Source organism: Bos indicus, chromosome 25 (genome assembly GCF_029378745.1).
Source record: "Bos indicus isolate NIAB-ARS_2022 breed Sahiwal x Tharparkar chromosome 25, NIAB-ARS_B.indTharparkar_mat_pri_1.0, whole genome shotgun sequence".
NCBI classification, from domain to species: Eukaryota; Metazoa; Chordata; class Mammalia; order Artiodactyla; family Bovidae; genus Bos; species Bos indicus.
The window spans coordinates 4,433,210-4,444,354 of record NC_091784.1 but is presented as its reverse complement, the minus strand read 5'-3'; positions in this window follow the sequence as shown (position 1 = coordinate 4,444,354).

Sequence of the window (11,145 nt, the reverse complement as noted above, 5' to 3'; positions counted from 1 at the left end):
GCAGAGCAATTCTGGACCGGGGTCATGAGGATAGGGGAACGGGTGCCTGGTGGAACTTGGTCTGGTCCCTCAAGCCCGGCTCCTAACGCGTAAATGACTATCCCCGAGAGGCTCGTCACCCCGACTCTGAGGGGTAGGGAGGGCGGCCGCGGCACCGGGACCCGTCAGAGCCTCGCCTGTGAGATCCCGACCCTCGCAAAGCGCCTCCGCTCGTGCCCGCGGCCCTGCCCCGCCTCCTGCGGGGCCGCGCGCTCCCGAGACACGCGCCCGGGACCGCGCATGCGCAGGCGCGCGGCGGCGCTTCCTGGGAACTCGGGCTCGGCGGAACCCGGGCAGCGGTGACTCAGCGCCTGAGGCGAGGAGGGCAGCGGGGTTCCCTCCCCGCGAAGCCGAAGAGCTTCACTTCTCGGCCCTCGCCGCCCCCAAAGTTGAGGCCGCCCCGGGGCCGGGCTACGGTGCAAGCTCGCCGCCTCAGCCGGCTCCGTGCGCTGCCCGATCGTTGGAAGCCCTGAGGAGCTCGGAAGTTTTTCATTTGGGGCGGGGAAAGGTCTTGAACTTGCTCAGAGTTGTGGGGTGAAGCCACAGCTTTCTGGAGGCATTTGGGGAACGTGAAGAACGTCAGAGACAAATTGGTGCTGGCAGCTACTGTGTTGTGGTTTTTCACCTGCGGTCAGTCCTCAGGTAAAACAGGAACTGATAATTTTAGGAGTTTGTCGCACCTCCCTCACCCCTCCAGAAACTCAGAAAAGCTGGAGTCCACGCTGCCCTCTCCTCTTGTCTTTAGGACAGAAACCAGCCTTATCTGGCTCACTTTACCCTCCTGGATGACCGTGGGTGGGAAAGCACTTAGAACAAATGAAACTTCAGATTCGGGGGCGGCGGGCGGGGAGGAGGAGTTGTGGGGATAGGCATGGAAAGTGAAATTATTAGAACATATTTCTTGTGCCTCGTGGATTCCTCTGGGTCACTAATTTTAGGAGCTAAAAGGACTTCAGAGACTCTGTAATAAGCACCTAAGTGGTCCTTAGCTTCTACTTGAAACGTGACCTGCCACAGGGGTCTCCCAACAGGGTGATGGTTTAGATTCCTCTGTCTTAGATGCCAACTGTAAGATGCCCCCCTACCCTGCTGCAGCCCCAGGGAGTGGGGCATCAACTGACCAGGCTTTCCTGCTTGGATCCCTGGGCCGTTAGAACTTGGGAAGGGGCCTTGGTGGCTAAAGCAGGGTTGGTGGCTGGCTATTGAAAGATAAGGAAATTTATTTTAATTCCCTGAGTTTTCTTGGCAATTGCTTTGGCGGTGGGGGAGATCCTCTGGGCATCTGGTAATCTGGTGGCCTGAGAGAACAAGGACACAGAATGTCCTTAAAAGGAGTGAGGCAATTTCTGGGGAAGGATGCGATGGTGTAGGCCTGGCAACCTCACCTGCCCTCTGACTGAGGCAGCTCTCCTTTGTATGCATCCCTGTCCTGGGCTTAAGTTACAGAACCCCCTGTGTGTGTTTGTATGTGTGTGTGTGGTGGGGTGGGGTTGTAGGACAAAAGAGCTGTTCTTTTTACAGATGTAGAAGCTAAGGCCTTGGAAAGGAGAGCCTGGCTCAGGGTCACAGAGCCAGCGAGGAGGAGACATAAGACTCAAATCGAGGTCTCTTGATCCCCAGGCCTGTTCCTATGTTCTGCACCTTGGATTTCAGGGGTCCCCGAAAACAGATGGCACATATCAGCTGGGTAATTTGACACAAGGTATAGGGAAACAGCTATGGAGTGTGAAATATTCTGGGGCTAGTCACAGTGGGATTGTAACCACCTCTGCGCCCAGAGGTAAGGAGGCTGTGTGGAAGGTCATTTTCCTAGAGCTGAGACTTTGTGTCAAGGGGCTCAGGAAGGGACCTGGGGAAATAAAAGCCTTGTCTTCAATTTCTCCCTCCCTTAATCTCGCTCCCCGTGGACCAAACCCAGTGAGAAGTCAAGGGGCAAGAGAGTCTTGACTAGTCCATTCTAGGGCACTGCACAGAGTGGAAAAGGGTGTAGAGTGTATCTGGGAGGTGGGAGGGGCAAATGAAAGATAGCCAGCATAACATGCAATCCTGCTTTTATCAGTATAACAATAGTTTGCATTTCTGGAGCACTTATTCTATGCCAAGTCTGTTCACTGTCTCATTGCATCATCCTGTGAGCCCATTTTCTCCATCTGACAGATAAGGAAACTGACTAGTGAATCAGCAAGAGGAATGGAGGTGTGGACAACTGAGCTGACGTTTGCCTCTCTGGGATCTTGTGTATGATAGTTCCTCTGTGGATGTTTGTGGGGTGAAAGAATGAAAGAGGAGCATATAAGAAGCCGGATTCTTTGGAGAATTGCCCTGGAGATCCATAACTGTGCCTCGTTTCTGCAGTACAGGGGGATGCCTGTCAGTGTCTCCCCTGCCGCTTGGTGATAAGTCAGATTATTCAGGTTAAAAGAGTAGGTATATAGATCTGAAAAAACAAAAAAACCTTGTACATTTTGCCTTTCCTATAGAGGATAGTGTTGGAGTTAAAAGCATTTCTTTTTCTGCAGCCATCTTTCCCTGTCCCCTGATTTCTGGTTCCCCCCCCAGTCTGGGCAGGAGCCCAGGTGCTGCCTCTCATCCCTGCTTAACTCCTACACTCCACCCACAAGCTCGATTCTGCTAATTGCATCGCTGTGCCACTCCTGGAACACAGTGTTGTTGGGGGACAAACCAAAGACCAATGTGATGGGGAGTATTTTTCCAGCACCCGTAAAGTGGCCTGCCGTGGAGCAGAACCTCAACTCAGAAGCTTTGGGTTCTTTCCTCCAGGCACCTCTTCCTTCACCACCACCACCACCCACTTCAGAATCCTCTTTTATTGGCCTCTTCCTTCCTCAAGGGTCCCCCAAAGTCTTTCATTTGTTGTTCATCGTCCCAGCACCTCAGATGTGGAGATGGAACCTGACATTCAGTGATCACGTGCCATGTGCCTGATGCTGCCAGATGCTCCTAGCCACGATCGCATTTCATTTCTTCGTGATCCACTCAGTAGAAAGTACCAGGGAGGGACCTTGCAGAAAAGCAAGATTCTAGTTAGGTAACGTGTTCAAGATCACACAGCTCTTTTTTAAATTTTTTTTATTGTGGTAAAAGTCACATAAAACACTGTTTTAACCATATTTAACTGTACAATTCAATGACATAAGTATATTCACATTGTTGTGCAGCTCTTACCATCAGCCCTCTCCCGAAGTTTTCACCTTCCTAAACTGAAACTCTGTCCCCATTAAACACTAACTCTCCATCCCCCGCTGCCGCCCCTGGGCATGGCATCTACCAGTGTACTTTCTGACTCTGAATTTGACTATTCAATGTATCTTGTACAAGTGAAATAAGCAGTAGTTGTCTGCATCTACTGTATATTGGAATACATTTTAAAGGTTAACTTAGTATGTTCTACAAGCATGTTATACCTTCTTTTTTCTCACCCCATGTGCTATACAATAGGTTCTCATTAGTTATACAAAAGACCCTGATGCTGGGAAAGATTGAGGGCAAGAGGAGAAGTGGGTGACAGAGGATGAGATGATTGGATGGCATCACTGACTCAAAGGACACGAATTTGAGCAAACTCTGGGAGATAGTGAAGGACAGGGAAGCCTGGCGTGCTGCAGTCCCTGAGGTTGCAAAGAGTCAGACACGACTTAGGGACTGAACAATAATACATAGGAGGGGGTTTCCCAGGTGGCGCTAGTGGTTAAGAACTCACCTGCCAATGCAGGAACATAGGTGCTGGTTCGATCTTTAAGTGGGGAGGATGCCCTGGAGGAGGGCACAGCAACCCACTCCAGTATCCTTGCCTGGAGAATCTCCATGGACAGAGGATCCTGGCAGGCTACAGTCCATGGGCAGGGGGGCGGGCAGGGGTGTCACAAAAGACACAGCTGAAGCGGCTGATTACGCACACATGCACAGTAAGACCATACAGCTGTTAAGGCAGAGGAACTTGGGAGCTACAGTCCATAGAGTTGCAAAGAGTCAGACACAACTGAAGCAACTTAGCTCACATGTATGCATGGTCCATGGATCCTCCCCTAGTCCTGTGCTGCTGATGTCTCTTCCATGTGGAGGGCATTCCAACTTCTGAGTGGCAAGTTCCCTGTTCTCTAGAGCCCAGCTCAGGCACCACTCCTTTCAAACTCACCTCCAGATTCCCAAACTCACCTTGGTGAGCCTCCCCTGGAAGACATCACATTACTCCTGTCTGTGCATGAATGTGAAGATGCAACTTACTTTCTTTGCTGGGGACGGATTATATTGCAGTAGGATTTGAATTTTCAGTTCCTAATAGAGGACCTTATATGCAGTAAGCCAGCAGTGAATGAGTGCATCTGGGGAGCTCTTTTTCCTCCTTTAAAAAATTAAAAAAAAATTTTGGCCATGCGGGGCATGTGAAATCTTAGTTCTTCAACCCAAACCCCCTGCATTGGAAGCACAGAGTCTTAACCACTGGACTGCCAGGGAAGTCCACATCTGGGGAGCTTTGTGTGGTGAAAAGAGTTAAGTGAAGCTTCATCTCTCAACTTTACATGCTCACTTTGCTCGAAACAAGATTCAGCTGTAAAACAAACATCCTGGTTGCATTTGAGGGATGAGTGGTGGAGGATGTTTTTCTCAAGGATCTTAATTCTCCAACCAGGGATCGAACCCGTGCCCTGTGCAGTGTAAGTTACGCAAACTGAAAGTTGCTCAGTCATGTCTGACTCTTTGCGACCTCATAGACTATACAGTCCATGGAATTCTTCAGGCCAGAATACTGGAGTGGGTAGCCTTTCCCTTCTCCAGGGGATCTGCCCAACCCAGGGATCGAACCCAGGTCTCCCACATTGCAGGCGGATTCTTTACCAGTTGAGCCACAAGGGAAGCTGTATAAATGCAGATTCTTAACCATTAGACTGCCAGGGAAGTCCCTTAGGGAAGCTTTGAATTAATTTGGGGAAATGAAGACACACCAATGAGGGCAGGCAGTGGAGGGCAGGCAGTGGAGAACAGGCTGCTTAGGTGAAAGGCCGTCCACATCTGTCTCTCCAGATGGATGGTGATCTGTGTCCCTTGACCTTCATCAGGGGCTGCAGCTTTTCTGAGCCCATCCCTGGCATTCCCTGAGTCCCTATAGGTTGGGTCCTTTGGATAGAGGCCATCACTCCTGCTTTCATCACCAGGGGTTGGGGGACCTTGGCCACAATGGCAACCGTCCCTCCTTGGTTCAGAGTCGGCTCAGAGCACCCATTTCCTGTATCACCAAAGACAGGCAGATGCTGGGGCCCTTGAGCAGAGAACGAGCGTGGGCTGCCATGACTCGCCTGCTCTACCACCGCCTCCAGCTCGATTCAGAGCCCCTCAGCAGCACGACAGTTCCCCAGGATGGGCACGGAGGCTGTCCTTACAGATGGCAGCTTGCGTTCCTGCTTCTGCCAATGTCTGTTGCTGCCCCAGAGTTTCTAAGTCCAGATCAGTGAGGAGCATCCAACTGGATGGGCATGGAAAACGGAAGAGGCAGCCTAGGAGGAGACCCCTGATCTGGATATCCGACAACCTTGATTTTTAACTGGGTTCTGCCAGGAGCTCACTGTGTGTTTATAAAGGAAAGGGGTTCATTCTTTATAAATGAATGCTTTTTTTGATCATTTACTACAGATACATCAGGAATACACCTTCAGACACGGAAGTGCATGCAGAACACCAGCTGAGACCAGACAGGAGTACCTATTCCGCAGAAAAGAATATATAGAACCATGCAAAACTCAGTAGAATGACGGAACTAGGGGGAAAAACAGGAGTGTTAGTAGGATGCTGGCTAGCAACTGGTGTGCTAGCAACCAGGGCTGTGAGAAGTCAAAACCCATCCCCACCCCTATGGTCTGAGTCTCCATAAATCAGTACAAATCAGGGTCAGAAAGGCTATGCAGACGCATATATATATATATATATATATATGTTTTTCCCAACTTTATTTTTTAAATTAATTAATTATGGCTGCACTGGGTCTTCATTGCTGCATGCAAGCTTTCTCTAGTTGTGATATGAGAGCTTCTTATTGTGGTGTCTTCTCTTATTGTGGGGCATGAATTATAGGGTACGTGGGCTTCAGTAGTTGTGGTTACAGGGCTCTAAAACATGGGCTCGTAGTTGTGGTGCATAGGCTTAGTTGCCCTGCTGCATGTGGGATCTCCCCAGACCAGGGGTCGAATCTGTGTCCCCTGCATTGGCAAATGGATTCTTAACCATTGGACAACCAGGGAAGTCTGCAGAGGTATTTTTGGAACATAGAAGATCAACTAACTCATCCTTCCTTGGAAAAGTGAGGGGGGATTTAACTGAGGAGGTAGCACCTGGGCTGGACCTTGACATTTCAATTCTCCTGGCAGATGGGAGTAAATTTATTGCGTCTTTGGAGAATGTTGTGCAGTGTGTTGTCAGTGGAATGAGGTCAGTGGGATGTGGAAAGGCGTAGAGTAAAGACAGAATATTGTATGTGAAGGTCTACCTGGGTCAGGAAGATCTCCTGGAGGAGGGCATGGCAACCCACTCCAGTATTCTTGCCTGGAGAATCCCATGGACAGAGGAGCCTGGTGGGCTACAGTTCATGGGGTCGCAAAGAGTCGAACACAACTGAAGCGACTTAGCATTACCCGTGTTTAACAGAGAGGGGCCGTTTTAGGCCATATGGATTTTGGACTCTAACCTGAAGGTTGGGGAGCAACTTGAATGGGCTGTTGCAGAAAGACCACAACTTGGAGGATGGATTGGAAGCATCAAAGATGAAGATTGATGCTGAGTGGAAGTGGCTTCTTCTCTGACAGGAAGGAATTTTTGAGGACCTCAACTGTGGGATCAGAGAAGGGGGTCAGACTAAATAATCCCTAAACCACTAGGACTTTGGTCTCTTTTGCCCCTTTTGCACCCCACTCTGTTCCTATTTGGTCTCCTTGATGGACCATCTCCCTGGGAGGATGGAGTAGCTCATGATCCTTCTCCCCGTCAGGGGGACTTGTTTGAATTTTGACCCTATCTGATGTCCCTGTTTGTCATTCTTGTCTACCCAGCACTTTGGAGGAGACCACCTCATAGGAAGCTGTATTCTGCTTTGGGGTCCTTTCCACCCCCACCCCCACTGGGCCCTGATTCAGCTCTCCTCTCTGGCCTCGAACCCTGGGGCCCCTAGACTGGCAGTGGCAACCCTACCATCCTTCCCGTTACTCTTCCCAAGAGGAAGGAGAAGACCCCATGTCTCCTTGGAAGATGTTGACAAGCAGGAACTGGAAAAACAGATTAGGGGAAACTTGGGACCTTGGTCTGAGAGAGCAGAAGGTGAAATACTGGAAATGCAGGGCTGTCCCACAGAATGATCCAAGCCCCTTGATTTAAATATAGCTCAGTTCTATAAAAGGCAAACCTAAAACCAGAAGTACATGTCTACTCTTAATCCCTTCACTGTTGTCCCAGATGAGGGATGCTGTCCTCATCTTTTAAACTGTCATCCTGTGATTCTCGGGCCTGTAGACTTCAGCAGGGGCTTCCCTGGTGGCTCAGATGGTAAAGAAGTCACCTGCCAATGCAGGAAAAACAGGTTTGATCCCTGGGTCAGGAAGAGCCCCTGGAGAAGGAAACAGTAACCCACTCCAGTATTCTTGCCTGGGAAATCCCATGGACAGAGGAGCCTGGTAGGCTACAGTCTATGTGGTCACAAAAGAGGACACGACTGAGCAACTAAACAGCAAGATATCCACACAGAGATTTTGAGTACCTACTTGCTCTGTGCCCAGCTTCACGATGGCAGGGATAGGATACAGACACCCCGTGGCCATGTTCACAAGGAATCAGGAGACTGGTGTTTTAATCTAGCTGGGAAAGCAAACCAGACATAGAGAACAGAAAAGTTGAGTGGTTAAGAGGGCAGTTAAGATCAGGTGGGACATGACACAGACACCTTAGGACCTGAGGAGGAGCAGGTGGTCTGGGTCTCTTGGCTTCCCTCAAGCTGGGGCAAGATCCAGCCCAGATCTAGCTGGAGGCCTGACTGAGCTGGATGGCCCCTAACCTCAGGGTGACATGGGGGCTGAGCAGACTTCACGCTGTTCTCACATGGGGCTCCATCCCTGTTTCCCAAATGTTCACTCTCTTTCTGCTATAACTATGTCTTACCTGAAATCTTTAGTATCTTCATGGAAAAAAGTTGCCCAGTGGGCTTTCCTGGTGGTCCAGTGGTTAAGAATCTGTCTTGCAATGCAAAGGACACCAGTTCGATCCCGAGTGCACATGCTGCAGAGCAGTTAAGCCTCCTGCGCCACAACTACTGAAGCCCACTCGCCTACAGCCTGAGCACCACAATGAAGAGTAACCCCTACTTGCAGCAACTAGAGAAAGCTGGAGTGCGGCAACAAAGACCCAGCATAGCCAAAAAAAAAAAAAGTCTTAAAAGTAGTCTAGTAACATAAATTGCTTCTGCATCAGTTCCACAAACAAAACAAGGACCTAAAACATCCAAACTGTTCACAGACAAAGCCCTGTTGGAAAGCAAGCTTGTGATTGAAGTGCCATCTTTGGCAGGATCAGAGCTGAGCCAGGAACTTATAAGAGACTGGTGAACATTAGCTTGGTTACTAATGCTGCAAGCAGGAAAGTGCTGTTTCTTCTGCAGTGAAGGACTTGATGATTTCTCAGGTACGTCTGTGGAGTCATTCCAGTGTTAGAGGGATCCATCTTCAGGCCAAGTAAATAGATGATCTGAGTTGGATGGGTGAAGATGGACTTCCCATATCTCAGCTTCCTGAGCCTTCAGTAGAGACATGGGTATTGTACTTGTCTAGCATCCCAGATACTCAATATCCCACCTTGGTCACTAGTAGCTACAACATACTGCTGGTTGGGATGTCTATCGATAAACACAGTGGAGTGGCACTCTGTCACCAGTCAGTGACCCACACCCGCCTGCTTCTCCACTGTGAGTCCAGATTCTCCACTCACCCGTCAAGGTCCAGCCCAAAGGCTGCTTTCTTTTTAGGAATACACTTTTCTTCCACCAGTCGGAATTGTCCCTGATTCTCCATAGCCCTTTGCTTATAACTCTGTTGTGACATTTATTCCATCTTGTTATGCATTCATGAATGTCATGTATCTTGTCAGGTATTTGTGTTTTCTTCAGTTCCACTAGACTGTGAGCATCTCGTTAGCAGGGAATATGTCTGGTTCATTTCTCTAACATCAGGGACTAGTCTAGAGTGAAGCCCTGTTCAGAAACAGCTGTTAAATGGACAAACAGCAGCTTGACAGATAATATTCTCCCTGGTTTATCAGTTATATAAAATCAGTTGTGTAAAAGTAATCCTAAAACCAAAGGAGATAAGTGAAGGACAGGGAAGCCTGGCACGCTGCAGTCCATGGGGTCGCAGAGTCGGGCCTGTCTTAGCGGCTGAACAATAGCAACAATCCTAAAACCAGAAGGGGGAGGTGCCTGCTTCTGGGGCAACTTCCGGCAGAGGAACAGTGAAATGAAAGGTGTCCCAGTGGTTAGGATGCGATGCTTCCACTTAGTCCTTGATTTGGAACTAAGATCCTGCAAGCCATGTGGCATAGCCAAAAATACAAATAAAAAATAAAGGTCACTATAAGTTGGACTTGTATGGACACACAAGAGAAGGGTGTCCAATTGTCTCTTGGTCCTGACTCTCAAGACCAAAGGGACAGAAGTAGGGTATGTGTGCTAAGAATGCCCTCGCTTAGGTTATGGAAAGAGTTTGAGAATCAGAAGAGTTAGGGGTTGATTCTGAGCCAGCCTTTTTACAATCAATCAGTGTGTTCGTCGCTCAGTCGTGTCTGAGGATTCTTTACCGTCTGAGCCACCATTATACTTGCTTTATTAACCTAATGGGATTGTTCTTTGAACCAAATGAGATAAGAAATATGTGAGTTCCTTGAAAGCTCTCAAGTTTTGGAGAGTTTTGATAGTTACTGGACTATCAGGCATCCTTGTATCTTCCTCTTACTCTTGATCCTTACTTTTCTTTCATTCTTTCAATAACAAAATTCTCAAAAGAGCAGCCACTAAGGCCAGCTGAGAAGAGCTCAGCTAGTCTCCCTTTGAGTTCCCATTTAGGCCCAAAGACTAGAGACAAGATGGTAGAAAGGGAAGAAACATGGATTTTTGGCTTCTAAACTAGGTGACCTTGGGTGAATCACCTCAAGTCTTGGGGCCTTGGTTTCCTCATCTGTGAAGTGGAGATGGTTTGTTGGTAAAGAATCCACCTGCAATGCAGGAGACACAGGTTCAATCCCTGGGTCGGGAAGATCCCCTGGAGAAAGAAATGGTAACCCACTGCAGTACTCTTGCCTGAAAAACCCCATGAACAAAGGAGTCTGGTGGGCTACAGTCAATGGGGTTGAAAAAGGACTTCAGTTCAGTTCAGTCGCTCAGTCGTGTCCAACTCTTTGCCATCCCATGAATTGCATCACGCCAGGTCTCCCTGTCCATCACCAACTCCTGGAGTTCACTCAAACTCATGTCCATGGAGTCAGTGATGCCATCCAGCCATCTCATCCTCTGTCGTCCCCTTCTCCTCCTGCCCCCAATCCCCCCAGGCATCAGGGTCTTTTCCAATGAGTCAACTCTTCGCATGAGGTGGCCAAAGTACTGGAGTTTCAGCTTTAGCATCAGTCCTTCCAAAGAACACCCAGGACTGATCTCCTGTAAGATGGACTGGTTGGATCTCCTTGCAGTCCAAGGGACTCTCAAGAGTCTTCTCCAACACCACAGTTCAAAAGCATCAATTCTTTGGTGCTCAGCTTTATTCACAGTGCAACTCTCACATCCATACATGACCATTGGAAAAACCATAGCCTTGACTAGATGGACCTTTGTTGGCAAAGTAATGTCTCTGCTTTTGAATATGCTATCTAGGTTGGTCGTAACTTTCCTTCCAAGGAGTAAGCGTCTTTTAATTTCATGGCTGCAATCACCATCTCCACTGATTTTGGAGCCCCCAAAAATAAAGTCTGACACTGTTTCCACTGTTTCTCCATCTATTTCCCATGAAGTGATGGGACTGGATGCCATGATCTTCGTTTTCTGAATGTTGAGCTTTAAGCCAACTTTTT